Here is an 18341-nt window from a genome sequence, read left to right on the forward strand (position 1 = left end):
GCTATAGGTGTCACAATTGCGAAAGTTATAACTATTGGCATTGTAAATGACAAAGCTATTAATTTAGCTATTTTAAAAAACAAACCATAAATAAAAAAATGTCATTTATAAGACCAATAGCTCAAACTTTCCTAATGCGAGACCTATTGCATTTCCAATGCTTGTTTTGTTAGGCACGGGAGATTACGTGATTTGCCCAGAATCAAAGGATGGTGAGCTTCCCTGACAAGACTCGAACCCTGTTACCGAGCTCGTGGTCGACCGCTCTAGCCTTTAGGCAATATCTTCTACTTTAACTGTACAATTCCCTTTATATCTGCCAGAAATGATGAAAGCCAGTTAAAGGACTCCAAACTACTACTTACTAAGTAGATAGAAGACAAGGCCTGGAGATCCAGGAAACGAAAACGAATTTCGGAAGACAAGTATCTGCCAGTCAGAATGTATTTTCATCTCAGTTATTATTTTTAACCTCATGCAGAGTGCATAAGGAGGGGACAATCGGTGCATGCAGGTGTTTCTCCTAAGTTTACTATTTCTACGTTTCTTTCTCATGTTTATTCGGTACTTGAGGAAAAATACACAAATGTGTATCCCTACACATGCTTGATTCTGTCCGTTTTTGTGTTCACTCCAACTCTGCCAGCATCTAATACAGAAGGGAATGCTAACACTGGGGATGGGTTAAGCATGAGGCGCCTTTGCTTGAAGGCAAAACGTTGGTGATGAGAACACAAAGGTGTCTTTTGTGTCTCCATAAGGTGGACAGCTGTGTTTTAGGAACAGAAATTTACCGGCATGCATTACAGCAACAATGGCCCATTTTTATTTTTTAATTCTAATTTCAATAGTGTTGTTCTGTGGTGTTATGGCATCAAACAAAGCATAGTTAGTTCCAGAATTTGTAGGAATTATTTTTACCCTGTATTACAATATCACACTTAAGTAAAAACACTTGCACAGTGCAATAACCCTATGCTCAAGCAATTGTTAGAAAACAAGACAGTAAATGTCAAAGGTGTGCGAGGCTACCTATCTCACTAGCACCCATTATCGATCAAGGTCCATAATAATTTTCGTCATATGATATAGATAGTACAGTGAGTTTAAAGGTCACTGTTAGAACTGGGGGTCTCTAGTTGGCTGTGATAGGTACCTTAGTCCAAATAGGGACCTTTCCTTCTAGTCAGGGTAAGGAGGGACACACTCTTAGATAACCCCTGCTCACCCTGTGGTAGCTTGGCACGAGCAGCCAGGCTTATCTCCAAGGCAATGTGTAAAGTATTTGCAACCACACTCCCAGTAACACAGTGTTAACACCACAAATGGACACCACACTGGTTTCATAAATAATAGCGGTATCTTTATAAAAAGGAATACAATGAGACCAAACAATAGAAATCCAACATATGCGTATTCGTAATATTTCACGTTGCCGGTTATTAGGCCAGCAATCACTTGTAGGTTCTTGCAGTATTAATGAGCAAATCACGATCACTAATGCAGTCCTAATGCAATGCTATACAGTTCGTAATGCAGTTTGCAATGTAGTAATAAGAAAGTCCTTAATGCAATGCTATGCAGTTCTTAATGCAGTTCGCAATGTAGTAATAAGAAAGTCCTTAATGCAATGCTATGCAGTTTGTAATGCAGTTCGCAATGTAGTAATACGAAAGTCCTTAATGCAATGCTATGAAGTTCGTAATGCAGTTCGCAATGTAGTAATAAGACAGTCCTTAATGCAAGAATCAGGCAGTTCGTAATGCAAGAATAATGCATTTCGTAATGCAAGACTCAGGCACTTCGTAATGCATGAATAATGCGGTTCATAATGCAAGCATCAGGCAGTTCGTAATGCAAGAATAATGTGGTTCATAATGCAAGAATAATGCGGTTTGTAATGCAAGAATCAGGCAGTTTGTAATGCAAGAATAATGCGGTTCATAATGCAAGAATCAGGCAGTTCGTAATGCAAGAATAATGCGGTAAGCCAATCTGCGCGGTCAACTCGGGCACCACTAGGCCCAAACACCAGAAACAATGGTCGTAAGCTTAAAGGGGCAGCCCCGGTAATGCTGGGCAGTTATGGACCACTCGGGAACTCAGCGCATCTAACTCGGTGCAGCGGGAGAGAGACCGGAGCACTCCTGTACTCTTCCTGCATGCCTCCCAAGGCCACACACGCTTGCGGCTCCCAACCGGAGACCAAACCTTACCTGGGGGAGTGCGCTTCCTCGCTCTCTCTCTCTGCTCATCAGACATCCTGCTGGGCGATCCTGATCACGTTGCGGCCCTGTTGCTAGGCGATGTTGTAGACGGACGGGTTACAGCTCTGCCTTCTCCTTCGTTGACGATCTTGGGCAGATTCCTTTCGATGAACAATGATCACAATCCTTTTCACCGTGTAGCTTCCTTAGCTTCAAGAAATCCTTTAGCACGTTGTGGCTCGGGCCAGCGGCGGCGATCTTTACTTACAGCCTCAGTTATGAAGACGGCTCGGGCCACAAACAGCAATACGGTAAGCAACAACGGGGTAACCCAGTATCCCTCAGAACCTGGGCAGTGTTAGACTATATAAACAATGGTTCTGTCGGGTTTAGACTGATTGCTTCAAATGAATTTTATAAAACAATTTGCACAAAACTTCAGTATTAATCAATTGAGTTAATCAAAACCGTAAACAAAAAGAAAATTAAAAATCCAAACCTTCTCGGGTATATCAACGTATTATTTTTGAGTCAATTGTAGTCATAAATACACTATTTTAAATGTTTCACAAGTTTAAGTACATTACAAAACGGTGCATCAACTGTGGAGAGAGTGATATTCAGTGCTCAGTGGTGTATTGTGCAAAGGTGAAATACAAATTAGTGACTTTATGTACAGTGAAGGAAGGAGAAGGGAAGATATTATGGCCAGTAGGACACTAATAAGCAGTTAATTCTGTGGCCCACGTCCGTTGGCTATATCACAAAATACTTATAGCTGGTCCAAAGAGTTATGCTATCGACGTTCCGACCGTAGGAGTGCCCTTTTTGTGGGTCAACGCAGGTCTTTGTTAGGACTGGGGGGCAGGGAATAGGGGGTGGGATGAGCAGCCTCTTGGGGCCCACCAAAGGTGCTCCCAGGCTCGTATTATGGGTAATCACTGATAATGCAGATAACCAGGGTTCTGACTCCCTTGTGTGAAGATTCTGCTATGAACAACTGTGTCACAATAATACTGTAACTCGGTCTTATTCGTCTTCTCTTCACTCTGGTGCATTGCCAATTATACGCGGTCTTAGTTTTAAAGTTGCTAACTCCAAAAGTCGGGGCACAGACACGCCGTGTTTCCTTATGCGCTGTCCGTGCTTGCTTTAAATCCATATGAGCGGCTTGGATTTGTAATTTTGTTTTTGTTCACTGTTTTGATTAACTCAATTGATTAAAACTGAAGTTTTGTTCAAATTGTTTTATAAAATTCATTTGAAGCAATCAGTCTAAATCCGACAGAACCATTTTTTATATAGACAAACAGCAATGCAGCAGCGTGGACGATGTTTCACGCTGTGGGGGCAATGCGGTCATGGGGCACCTCGTTCACAACAGCACGGACCACACGGCACTCTCAGGAATGCAAAAAGCACACGCACACAGTGTCGCTGAGACACGGTCCTTAGTTTCAAGTAAGCCTTTAGCACGTTGCGGCTTGGGCAGGCGGCGGGGATCTTTACTCACAGCCTCAGTTATGATGATGGCTCGGGCCACAAACAGCAATGCAGCAGCGTGGACAATGTGTCACACTGCGGGGGCAATGTGGTCATGGGGCACCTCGTAAACAGCACCACAGACAAAATAGCAGTCTCAGGTGTGCAAAAAGCACACACACACAGCGTCTATGAGACACGCTTGGAAACTTTTATGTTCCTGAGTTTCCACAACAGGGGACCAGCTCTCCTCGGCCCTTGGAGACAAGTTACTTCAGGACACAGCACACAGCAAAGTCCTCTCAAGCAGAGGGACACAGCAAAGTCCCTTGTCCTTTCCTCAGTCAAATCAGCAAACTGCAGGCCAGCCCCAGAACGCACAGCAAGAGCAGTCCTTCTCTTCAGACTCTTCAGCTGTTCTTCTTTGGCAGAGGTTCCTCTTGAACACAAAGTAGTTTCAATCCTTGTTCAGTATGGATTTCAGTCTTGAGTTCAGGGGTTTCAGCTCCTACATTTATACCCTAAATATATTTGAAGTCTTTGTGTTCAGTTGGTTCTGACCCTGGTCCAAACTAGACCTGGGTATCTTCCTGCCAGTGCACACCCTCTTCCTTTGATAGTCAGGGTCTGGGGCCCAGACACTCAGCAGGAGGTGGAGCCATCCTTTGCTGGCAGCAACACAGCCCTCTTCACATCCAGGGGGCTACTCCTTCCCCAACATCAAACGTAGGCCAGCCTGCTGCTGTCTCACCTACTTCTCCCTGGGGTCAGGACACTTCCCAGACCTTGTCCCATCCAAACCCAGACATGCAATACACAACCAGGCAGAGGCACACAGGATGGTTTAAGACAAGAAACCAGACACTTCTAAAAGCGTGGTTTCTAAACACACAATTCAAAAACCATCTTCACAAAAAATGTTTTATTAAATTCTGAGTTCAGGCACACTAAACTCCATCTCTCCATCTTATGCCTATGGGAAGATATGCTGGAAGCATGGGAAACCGAATTCTCCATTCTGTCATATGAGCAAGATGGCCTTGCAACAGTGAAAAACAAATTTGGCAGTATTTCACTGTCAGGACATGGTACACACTTCAGCGCATGTCCTACCTTTCACATACATTGGACCCTGCCCAGAGGGCTACCTTAGGCCTACTATGGGGTGTCTGATGTGTATAAAAAGGGAAGGCAAGGCCTGGCAAGTGGGTGCACTTGCCAGGACAACAAGGCAGTTAACAAAATGTGTGCAGGCACTGCAGTGGCAGGCCTGAGATCTCTTCTTAGGGCTACTTGTGTGGGTGGCACAATTAGTGCGGCAGGCCCACTGGTAGCATTTGCATTAGCAGCCCTGGCACACATAGTGCACTTTACTAGTGACTTTACTAGTAAGTCAAACATACCAATTATGGACAACCAATTACCATGACACTTTAAACAGGGAGCACTTGCACTTTGGCATTGATCAGCTGTGGCAAAGTGCCCAAAGCATCTAAGTCGGCAACATAATGTCAGAAAAAGGTCTAGGAGGAAGGCAAAAAGTTTAAGGAAATTTAGCCAAAAATGGCCAAGTCCAACGGTCACCTTAACCCCTTCCATGCTGATGACGAACCCCAGCCGTCATGCACTACGGTGCTCGTGTGCTGATGACGGCTGGGGTTCGTCACGGCCCGCCCCTGTTCGTGTTGTTTACAGCACACCAGGGGAATCGCGGCCGCATGGAAGGGGTTAAGAAGATAAGATAAAATCAATAACAAGCAGTTACTTGAGAGTAGGCCCAATATGCATCCACTGTCAGCCGTTGGGAGGGTTCTCATTTGCTCCAAGTAGAGTTGTCACAGTACCAACTGGTGGAGGAGGCAATTTATCAAAGCACCAGATATGCTTCTCTACAGAACAAACACTTGTAGTGTTTGAGAAAACCATGTCTTGCAACTTTGCAAAGGCCACTCGTCAGACCCATTGTTATCAATCACACTGATGAAATAGCAAGCACCATACTTTTAAGGCAGGGTCGTGACTAAGAGCAAAAGACAACCCTAGTGAGGCGAAATCTCTGGACAGGACTAAATGACTTCTGAACAAAGTAATAACCAGCAAACCTCATTTCAAATATTTTACACATTATCTTTTTATGGTTAATATTAACGTATAAAGGTGTATCGTTACATGCATTCATGCTGGTAAGGCAATCTCACTAAAACAGTAGAAAAGGACATAACATATGCAGTGTCCAATTCTCAATTCCATTTGTGAATCGAATGGCAACACATGTGAGTAAATGACTTGATCTGCGCATCTAAATTTATCTCTAGGATTCACAAAAAGAGGATTTAGAATTTCTAAAAATATCTACTCAACATACTTTTGGGAGTGAGCATTACAGAGGGAAAATGTAAATGTAGGTGTATTTATATAGCGCAACCTGTCACCCAAAGGGCATCCTGGCGCTTGCTTAGGGAACCCGTCCTGGTATTCCCCTGTGAGAGGCCCCAGCAGGGTATCCACAGGGTGAAAGCCAGGCATCCCGCCGCGAGGGGCCGTCGTGGAGATTAAGCAAGCTATTGCCCAGAGTTGCAGAGTGAGACCCCGTGAGTCAAGTAGGCACCGGAGCGAGAATTGTCGAGGCCGTGGAATTTTGAGCCCGAGACCCGCTGAGGCGGGGAATCGAACCCTGGTCCACGGTCGATCCCAGCTTCCGGGTCTGCTTCCGGGTCTGCCGCCTCTAACCACTGAGCCACACTTCTCCACAAAATCCCCCGGGATGTTTGTATGCACTCACAAGGCTACCTGTCTATGCGTACGCACGGATGTTTCTGCCGTCATAACACCCTCAACAGAGTCAGAGTTCTAATCTTGTTAAAGACAGGCGTAAGTATGTTCCCAGTATAGGATTCGGGAGGGACACCCCTCAGATTATTGGTGGTGTAAGAGAGAAATTTCTCCTCAGGAAAAATATTTTACATATGGTAAAAAAAAATTTTTTAAGTGAAAGTACACTGCAGAGTTATTTTCATGCGAGCGTAAATGAAAACGTTGTACATTCACATATGCAAATAGACTATGGAGTCCATCTAAATGGCAATTTGCAAAATGATCTGCAAATGTCACAACTTCCCAGGTGTTGTCATGGACTCCTTTGTGAATTTCAGGAAAGTCCTAAATGCATTACAAACGTAAGAAGCGACCTATGGAGGGTACACTGGCAATTTCTGGTAAGTGGGTCCTGAGGCCATTAAACCATAGAGATATTGGTGGTAAAAGTTCATTAAAAAAAATTGCTAAAAAAGAGCCAGACTTTGCTGTGTTTTGCGAAGTGCCTATACTGCATAACTGCCTTAATAAGCAGGTGCACCAAAGAACTCCTTATACTGCAAACTGCTTGTATATTTGGAAGTGTACAGAAATGTCATTTTGAAAGTGTAGACACAACAGGAAACCTGCATCTCAACGACCATTTGAGGGTCCTAAAAATCAGCACGTGCAACGTGACAAACTGGAATTTTGCTGCTCATGGAACTCCACGGAATCTCGTGGAGTTTTTAGATAACTCCCAAAATTCCACGGTGTCAAAGCTGTGAGTTCGCCCCCCCCCTACTCAAAATATGCATAACCCAAAAATCTGAAATTATGTGAGATTATTCCAACATAATAAAAAAATCCCCCAAGTAAGGGATATGTAAGTTAGAGTTTTTCTCTACTTCTGCCAGGAATTACAACCTCCTGCTCCTCCAAAGAAAACCCCTGAGCATCTGAGGGAGCACGTAGTGAATGACAGTAGATTTAAATTACTGGGGCATGCCAAAAAAGAGAAACGACCTGCACCAAGTAAGTAAAATACAAGAATAGCATTCATCAGCTTTAAAAGTGTCTGGTCTAAGGGCCTTCTTATGACTTTGGCGGTGTGGCAGTGGGCTGCCATGCCAGTCCCCCGCTGCCACACCGCCAAAACCAAAATGAGACCGCCCGTCAGGTTCCAACTGGAATCAGGCATCTGTGGTGACTGGCCCATGGCAGTGCAGTGCTAAGACGCATACGTGAGCCTTAGCAAGGCACCACAATGGGAATGCCACTGCACGTTCCTGCAGAGCATGGACTATCAAGTCAATGCCCTGCAAGAACTGGGGGTGCATGCATACAGAAGGGCACACTATGTGTCCCTGTGCATGCATCCGCTGAAGCAGAGCATAGGGCCCCCTTTGTTTCCTTACTGCCACACTTTTCATTTCGGAATTACTACCATGAAAACTGTGGAAATGAGGAAACTCCATGGGGCATATTCACAAGGCCCTCTCGCCACCACAACACCACTTTCAGTGACGTTGTAATGGCGATACGGCCTCACCTTATTCACAAGGCAGTGTTAAGCCACTTAAAGTGGCTTAACCCTGCCTTGTGAATAAGGCACACTTCCATGCTGTATTTCGCGTGAAAGGGCGTGCAGTGGGTGTTGCGGTGGGTGTTCCACTGCAACATCCATTGATTTTGACGCTGCCCCCTATTCACAAGGGCAGCGTAAGTAGGAGGCAGCGGCAAAATTAAGACCAGGAAAATCCTGGTCTTAAACAGGCGAAACAAGGAGAAATGCTTTTTTTCTCCTCGTTTTTGCTTTTTCCATGTGTGCTCCCTTGTGCAGCAAACATGGAAAAAGCAAATTGCCATGGTTTGTGTATGTACATGAAGGTGCCCCTTCCTGTACATAAACAAACCTTTTTTTTAAATGCCATACTGTCACTTTCATATGTGCTGCATAAAGAAGCACACAGACACCCTTGCACTTTGGTGCAAGGGTGCCTGTGTTGGCGCTAAGTTGTTAAACTTAGCACCATTGCAGAGGGAAAGTTAAGGCTGCACGATATCCTTGTGAATATGGTGCAGCCTTTAGTTTCCAAAGTGGCAGAGAAAGGCGTTAAGCCAAGAAGGCTAATGCCTCTCTCGGCCAATTCCTTGTGAATATCCCTCCTAATATTTTTGGCGGTGCTGCAGTGACACCGCAAGCAGATTAGGGGCCTCAGACCACTGCAAGACCACCAGGGATTCCGAAACTCTGGTGGCAGCAGTGGTCCCTTAGTGGTCCGACCGCCAAAATTGTAATAGGTTGTTCGGACCACCGGTGCGGCATTAGCTGCACCGTCACTGTTGGTTTGGTTGGTGGTCCATCCGACCACCAAACCTAAAATAAGGCCTTAATCGCTTTGCCCCTTGTCCTAAATTTTACTCACAATCTCAAACCATCTAAGAGAAATAACTTCCTTGCTCCACTTCATTAGATAGTGAAACTGGGGTGAAAAAAAATGCTGAAAATATAGAGCCAGATGTGCCATTCTACTAGTTGGAAAAACGTATTGCAATTTGCCATTAGTATTTGGGCGGTCAGGATTAAATTTTTCGACCCCCTCCTATATACTAATAGGTCAATTCATAAAATTCGGACTTGAAGAAGGTAGCAATATTCTTTAGGTATGCTGTAAATTATGTCTCACTCCAATTCGATAGAATCACAAGGATGGCGGCCTGCAAGGATAAGCTGACTGCTATGTTTGTGATTGCATTGAAATGAAGGCTGTAATCAAACTTTATTAACAGAGTTAAATTTGTAGACATGGCACTTATATCAAACTCAAAGGAAACGCAATGCATCATAGTAGTAGAGGCTGGTGAGGTCCATGTAGTAGGTTTCATTTCCACTGATTCTAAGCAGCTTGTGTGGGCTGTAGGACCAAAAGCAGCAGAGGAATGAAATGAATTAGGGATGTCTGCTACCAGTTTCTTCAAGTTCTCAGTGCATGCTTTGGCCTCTGTCTAACCTTTTACCTGCATTTCCCTAGCTGCTACACTTGGGTTTTAATTTGCATTTTAAAACCTGTAATTTTAAAATTGTTATGTGACAGTGCTTTTGCCTTACTTACTGTTTGCTGAATCTGTTGTTGGCGGTGAGGTGGGAACCGTTACTTCTGGGATTTCACAGAGTCTATATTCAGTTAGGACATTGAGCGGCGCCATTTTTGGTTGGGCGCGCTCTAGTCCCCATGTATACAAGCAGAGGCGCTTTGCGGATGCAATTGGCCTCTGTATAACTTTTTACCTGCATTTCGCTAGGTGCTACACTTGCGTTTTAATTCGCATTTTAAAACCTGTAATTTTAAAATTGTTATGTGACGGTGCTTTCGCCTTACGTACTGTTTGCTGAATCTGTTGTTGATGGGAAGGTGGGAACCGTTTCTTCGGGGGTTTCACAGAGTCTCCACTCAGTTAGGACATTGAGCTGCACCACTTTTGGCTGGGGCGCTCTAGTCCTCGTGTATAAAAGAAGACACGCTGCGCGGATATGCGCAGTGTGCGTGCCGTTGGCGCGCCTAAGGCAATCCCATCTGCATCCGTCAGTCTCCTGGAGTTGTCCTGCCCCGGCCATGCTGCCGGTTCAGCAAACGGATTTGAGCAGTGCATAGGGTACGACAGAGCTACGCTTTTCTTTCATGCTATGGCTAGGAAGTGCGGGGTAAATGTTGCGGTTGTTGTGGAGGGTGGGAATCTCAAATGTGCGTGCTGTAACTGGTCTTTAACTTGTGGTGACAAGAGTTGCCCAGTAGGGGCAGCCAACAATGTTGTGGGCTGCAGCAAGGCCAGTCAAGGGGAGACATTTAAGGGTTTGCTGAAAAAACACTCACTCCCTGCAGAAACACGAATCGCAGGTCTTTGACCTCCAGCAAGAATCACTCCCGGATCTAATGTTTTTAACGGAAACTTGGCATACTTAATTCTCGAACCCCACCATCACTGCAGGTATTCCCCCTAGTTATAAGGTTCTTAGGAAAGACCGCCCTGTAGCTAAAGGAGGGGATGTAGCCATAATTGTTAAGCAAGTTAATGCCTGTAACGCTATTTCCTTAGGAGAGCTGGAAGACGCAGAATGCCTTGGCTTCGACTGCTCCTTATCAGCTCACCAATCCTTGGCAGGTGCCCTTAAATACAAGGCCCCTGGTTCTTCAGGCCCATTTCTGAAGTCCATTAATGAGGTGATCACACCCCAGGTCCTTAAATACAGTCACTTTCTGGTGTTAGGTGATCTCAATATCCATTTGGATAAACCCACGGAGCCCGAGGTCATCTCCCTGACTGAGTCTCTTGCAGTTTATAACCTTGCCCCTTATTTCTCCCACCCTACGCACAGATTTTCTCTAATTTAGAGATTGAGGTGGATCTGCCCATACCGCTGGTATGGTCGGACCATTGCCTTATCAGGTTTAGGGTCTCTAGGTCGGGGGGGGAGCTGTCAGACCCCTGCCAATAAAATGGAAAGTAATCTAAGACCCTTCCATCGAGTCTCTCCATCAGCTTTAAAGGAGGCGCTGGAAGCCTCCATTCCTCTGTTATCAGGAAATCCTGAGAGAAATGCACTCCAACTTGAGGCCTGGGTGCAGCACATCGCTCACGAGTTATCTCCTATGACCAAACGTACTCCCAAGAAAGCCAGACTTTCAGCACCCTGGTTTAATGAGCTACTGAGAATGAGCAAAAGTGCCTGTAAATGCCTAGAAAGGAAATTGCGAAAAAACTTTACTCCTGACGATAAACTTGAGTATAATGGGACTAGAAGTCCCATTATACAAAAGTCCATGAGGACAAAAAAGGCTATCTGAAAGATAAAATTGAGTCGTCCAGCAATATAGGCAAGGAGATCTTTAAAATTGTAATAGCCTTCTCTGTTACGTCATCTGTTGCCAGGGTTCTCCCTCTTTCTCCCAAAAGGACAATCCAATTAGCGACTTTCTTTCACGAACAAATCATGACTATTCAGTACTCCTCAAGGGGGTCTCCTGAGGACCACGATTATGCAGACCATTTAGCCCCGGCGGTGGACCCCCCCTCAAGAGAAACCCCTGCTCTTCTGCAGTTTCCTTGGGTACAACCTAAAGTATTCCTTGATAACATCAAGAGTCTTAAGTCAGGATCCCCAGCCGACCCCTGCCCAGCAAAATTACTGGCTGCAGTGGCCACGGCATTAAATCATGTGGCTAATAAGGTACTTAATTCCTCTTTAACTGTCAGCCCTATACCTGTTATTTAGAAACAAGCTAACATTTCTCCCCCTGTGGAAGAAGCCCTCTGCTGACCCCAAAGTGTAAGCAAACTACAGGCCCATTTTGCTATTTCCGTTTTTCTCTAAGGTACTGGAGAAATATGTCAACACAGTTATGTCTGACTGGGCTGAAAATACTAATCTGCACATTAGCCAGTCAGGCTTCAGAGCCACCTATAGTACGGAGACCGCCCTGCTAGAGGTCTCAGAACATATTAAGGAGAAGCTGGATCAGGGGGGTAAAGCCATTCTGATTTTATTAGACCTGTCAGCTGCCTTTGCTACTGTTCCTCACGTGAGGCTCCTAGGCAGGCTGCTGGATCTTGGAATAGGCGGCCCACAATGGAGTAGCTTTCTTCCTTCCTAGAGGACAGAAGCCAGGAAGTCTGGACTCCTCACTTTGCGGCCCCCATCCCCAGTCTAAAAGTAGGAGTTCCTCAGGGCTCTATATTGAGCCCCACTCTCTTCAACGTATATATATATATGGCGGAAGCATGTGTGGCAAAAATTATTTCCTATGCTGACGATACGCAGCTCCTTTTCACCTGCGACAGGGAGCGGACTTTGTGGATGAGAAGATCAGAACCAGCCTCTCGAAGGTGCTTGAGTGGCTGAGGAGGAGCCAATTAAAATGTAATCTTGAGAAATTCGAAATCATATTTTTTGGTTTCCTGCCCTCGGAAGAGTGGAAACACTGGTGGCCTCTGATTCAGCGCCAATCAGGGATCAATAATCAATAAAAATGCACAGGCCCATACACATTTACCCAAACACTAATATCCACTGAATAATGCTTGGATGAGTTTCAAGACTAATCAACACTCAAAATCAGTTGTTCATTAACCACATCGATGCTAGGCATTTTCCCCTGCTGTGCTGGGGAAGATCCAAAATAATGGTTTCATGACGAGCTGAGCTCGTCATGAGTGTCGAAGGTGTTATACAGACTTGTATCTTACTCTCTAAATAAATAACTGAGTCTGCATGTCAACTTCTTTCCTCTGGTCGATGGACCTAAAGTTGAGAAGTTGATGGTAATAATGAGAACTATCTATCTATCTATCTATCTATCTATCTATCTATCTATCTATCTATCTATCTATCTATCTATCTATCTATCTATCTATCTATCTATCTATCTATCTATCTATCTATCTATCTATCTATCTATCTATCTATCTATCTATCTATCTATCTATCTATTTTTATTACTAAATAACCACAAACTTGATGTAAAGTTAATAATGTTTATCACCAAATCATGCAGAAAATAAGAGTTCAACAAGTACAGCTTCACAAGGCAAACAATGCATTAATCGCAGAGAGAGGGAGGAAACATTTATTAAATGCAAACAGTGTCAAACTCATATCAAATGAATAAAATGCATATGAAGGAATAGATAGGCATAGAGACAACATTTTCAGAGACTAAATACCTTTGCAGAATATTATGCAAAGTACTGATCAATATCTAATACTAACCTAAGTAAATAGAGAAATAATACCCCCTGGCCACAGAGATAGTAGAGGGTCCCCCGAGATAGATTAAAGGAACAAAGCTTATCAGGAAACTGGTTACAGGACAGGAAACAGGACACAGGTAGGCCTCAGCAAACCGATGGACAGCTCGATCTACCTCTAAGATCTCTTCAACGCTTCTTAACCACACCCCCTAAGGCATCTCAATTATACCCTAAAACCTACATGTCCAACCCACAAGAGTTGAAACATTTTCAGAAACTCGGCCTCTCATTGGCTGATTCGGGGGGTTCTATCTCTCCACCATAGTCACGATCATATTTTCTTAACTCTCTCTGTCTTTCATATTTTACATAATGTTAACCACGTCCGATGACTTCACATTTCCTTTGGTAAATAATATGTTGCAAATTACTACACTCCCATTGTTCATTGCTGTCGCTTTCTGCGGAAGAAGTTTGTACATTTCTCTAGTTTCTCACGGCCATCCGTCCGTTACTTGGCAGACAAACAAATGCTTCTTGAAGGTTTTCAGAAATAGCCTCTCGCACTTCTCTCTCAGAGCTCAATTTTCGGTTCATTTTTTCTTTTTTTTTCTTTTTATGTTCAAAAATGATAACGGCCAGAAGGCATCAGTAGAATTACAATCGTATTGTAAAAATGCCCCAAATCAAACATAGATCAGTACATATAAAACAATACATACATACAGTAAAGGAAAATAAAGTATATTGAAGACAAGAAATTAAACATCAGTCCGGGTCTGTGAAGAGATGAGATGAATGAATAAACACAATAAAATACCAACATTGCATTCTTACAGTTGTATACAGTTCCGTAGAGCCCTCCGTCCAAATCTAGCCATATAATACCATGTATACTTTGTCGTCCCTGCACAGTGTGTCTAAGGCTGTCAAGCCCATGGGCACAGGTTATAGCCAGTACAGTTCATGCAGCGTGCACCCCACATTTTACTAAGTATAGACCTCATCAGTTAGTACTTCAAGGTGGGTCGAAGGTGAAGGAGGCCTGAAAAAAAAGATTTTTTCTTAAATGATTTTCTTTTTTTAACCCACTACAGGCATGCAGAAATGTAGGCCCAAGCGTTTCTCTACTATGAATAGAACACAGACACTCATTTCGCAAAATGTACTTCTCACTGTTTAACCACCATCCATTGCGCTATCCCATGTTATGTTACTAACACGAGCATTAATGTACAAAAGTAGCATTATTTTATTTTTAAGAAAAGCAAAACGCGAATACAGCCTAGGCAGGCATGCATTAGTCTCGTATTAGTGCACGCATGCGCAAAGCATTTTCCTGTGTTTTTGTGTTAGTGCACGTTAATTTCACATCACACTGTATTACTGAGGAATCAATCCGAGCAGGTTAAATTTTCTCAAAACCATGTTCCATCAATTTCCCCCTTTGATGGCATTTTTAAAGCCGTCACAAAATACCGATCATACCAAATGCCACCTTTATTTTTATCTAAAGGTCTGTACTTTTTTCTCTCTTCGTCGTCATTCTCTCGTCTTAATCTTTCATCATTTCGTAATAGTTTCCTCTCATATCTTCTAATTCTATCTCATCTCTCTTTCTCTTTCTCGCTCTATGTTTGTTATCTGACTCTGTTATCTCTTTCTTTTCACATACACACTTGCAACATTTATATGTCATTATTATTAAAAAGGTCATTATAGCTATTGAAATAACTGGTATTAGTATTTTCCCTAGTAAGCTACTCTCAAATGTAGAAAACCATTTACCTATAGAGGAAATACTCTTACCAAGTTTCTCCCAAACACAGTCAAGCTCTAGTTGGGTCACATTTTCATGTAATTTCATAATATTCTTAGTATACCCCTCAAGACTTTTACTCTTGTCAGGGATATAAGTACAGCAGTGTTGAATTTTCAACATGCCACAGACTCCACCCTCTTTTGCCAATAAAACATCAAGGGCAAGTTGATTTTGCAAAACCATTGATCTAATTGCAACTATTTCAGTATCAATCCTTAAAAACCCACCCGCTGTATCAGTTGACGAATAATCAACCACTGTAGACAATTTTTGAATTTTATGCGAATTCAGAATGGCCCCAACTGAAGGTATCAGTGCACCAAAAATATCACCTATTATTTCTGGAAAATCGTGCTCTCTTTTTGTGTATTAGTCCTTGCTTTATTTCATTGATCTGATTATTTCTATCAACACGATAAACCTTAGAAAATAGGATCCAAAAATAGCAACTACCATACCAATGTGCAGGCAACCTATAGTAGGCACTTTTACCACACACATAATAAACTCCTGGAAAAACAGGATCAGGTCCTCCTTTCAGTCCCCATCCACCAGTTATTAAGAAAGTATGTTCACATTCACTAGTACCAATGAAATAATTATTATAGTTAGTTTTTAGTCTAAGCAGGCAAAGTTTCCATTTATGATACCAATCCAGAGACATTGCAGCGTAAGTCTCGCCTTTCTTATAATTTCCCTCTCTGAAAGCCCATGGTGGTACATGTGACTTCTGTTCAGCAGCCTTTCTTTGAAAATCCTTTCTTCTATCTTCTACCATATTAATAAATTCTTTCTCTTTACCTCACAAACTACATGTAAGGTTTTTCCTTTTTTTTTAAATAAATATTTATTAGGTCATCAAAACAAAAGAAAATAACAGATTATACAGTGCCAGAAGTAATTGAAGTCCACATTCATGAATTATACCCACCACCCACATGGATCCCAAAATACAGAAAAGCCGTAAAAATAAGTATTTGCACAAAAAATTACATACATCTTAACCCTGTATTACCCTGGTATACTACAGGGTTAGGTACCTTACTAATTTAAACTGAGATCTATTGGTCCTCATCGGTGATTATCCATCTGGTTAAAGGTTCACAAATTCTCAGCCCCCTGTCCTTTGCACTAGTTCCCCTTCTTCTAAATATCTAAGTCTCCCACTTATGAATTGAAAGTAATTTGCCAAACCATACATGTATAGAGGGAGCATTCTGGTCAAGCCAAACACTGGCAAGACATAGCATATATACTGCCATCACTTTGTAAACCAGGTTCCAATTGGATTCATCCATTTCCTGATTACTGATCCCTAGTAATATAACCTGAGGGGTAAGTTAAACCGAATATCCCAATATAGTATCAAGGCGTTGTCTGATTTCGTTCAACAGTTGGTCAAGTCTAGGACAGGTGGCAAACATATGAATGCTATCCGTGGCAAGCATTCCACACCGAGGGCAGTGCACCCATCAAAACCTTAAATTTTACCCTCTTAAAGTAGGCTTAGTCTATGTGGCGCATGAGGAGTCCTTTGGCTTCTACCCCGTATATTAAGCGACCATTTGTTTAAAAGCTGATGCCCAATAATAAATTTAAAAATTTGGGACAGACCATCCCCCCCAATCTCTAGTTAAGGTCATATATTTAAGGGCAATCCGGGGACTTTGTCCAGCCCATAAAAACCAAAAGATCATTTGATTCAGCTTTAAAAACCATGACTTATTTATCTCTAATGGGATTGCTCTAAAGTAGTATGAAATTTTAGGTAAAAATGACATTTTAACTACGTTGCACCTTCCAACTAATGTAAGATGTAAATTATTTATTCTGTGAGAATCTAACTTTAATTTCTGAATCAATGGTTTCAGATTGATATCAACAATATCTTCTACTTTAGAACTGATCTCTATACCCAAATATCTAGCACTTTGAACTATTTGATGGTCTTCCAAATTAATTTTGTCGTTTATTACAATTTGAGTTTTATGCTCATTAAGATGATAACCTGAGAGTTTACCAAATTGACTGGTTAAGCTATTTAATTCCAAAAGGGCAACACGAGGGGTGGGTGTTATGATGGTTAAATCATCAGCGTACGCAAAAAAATGTATTTCCCCTCCGTTTGCGTACATAGAATTCTTTGATTTTTCAAAAATTTCCTAATTAAGTGGTCGATATAGATGGCAAATAATAAAGGGGAACATGGGCATCCTTGTCTCGTGCCGCGTGATATCTCGATTGACCCCGAGGAGGCACCCATTTCAGCTATCCTTTCGGTTGGTTCTTTATACATACTTTTGATCACCTTAATGAATCCTTCTCCCAGACCATTTTTGGCCATAGTTGCCCATAAAATAGGCCAGGAGACCCTATCGAATACCTTTTTTGCATCCAACAGAATTAACGCCATAGGGTCTCCTGTGACCATGGTACAGTCAAAAAGGGCATTAGTTCGACGAATATGATCAATAGTTCCCGGCCAGGAACAATGCCATGTTGTTGAGGAGATACCAGCTTCTTAATCACTGAAGCCAATCTATTTGCGAGAATTTTTGCATACATTTTCGTATCACTATTGATCAGTGTTATAGGTCTATATGACCCGGGTGCAGTTGCCGATTTTCCTTTTTTTTTTTATATAACAATTTTGGCGGCCTTCCAAGAGTCAGGAGGTGCTTCACCAGCTCGCACTATATTAAAGATCTCAGACAACAGGGCAATCAGTTGAATCAAACATTTTTAATAAAATTTGCCTGGTAAAAAGTTGGTTCTAACAGCTTTGCCGGGTGGGAGAGATTCAATAGCCATTTGAATTCCTTCTGGTCTTATTGATGCCACTAACATATTTTTCTCTTGGGGGTGAGCTGCTCTGATGTTATCTCTTTAAGATATCTCTCAATCTCCTCTTGGGTCCAACGATTATCTTCTGTGTCTTCTGTTTATAATTTTTGATAAATGTTTTGGAATACCAAAAGTATGGCTTCTGGGTCATTAACTATACCAATATCAGGATCTAAAATTTCAGTGATACGTGTTTGAACCTCCTTTTCTCTAGAACGAACTGCCAACATATGTCCCACTTTTTTGTTACTCTCATAGAGTTTACTCCGCCAAGCCAAATATCTACCTGCTGATTTATTGAGTGTAATTTCAGTGATTGCAGATTTGGCGATTGTAATCCTTGCTTGTGCAGTACCTAATTCCCCCCTGCAGATAGAACCTTAACCAAATGGGTTTCAGCCTTTCCTAATTTTTCATATAGTACATTCAATTTGTTCCTCTCC

The sequence above is a fragment of the Lissotriton vulgaris genome, chromosome 2_1 (genome assembly GCF_964263255.1).
Source record: "Lissotriton vulgaris chromosome 2_1, aLisVul1.2, whole genome shotgun sequence".
Taxonomy (NCBI): Eukaryota; Metazoa; Chordata; class Amphibia; order Caudata; family Salamandridae; genus Lissotriton; species Lissotriton vulgaris.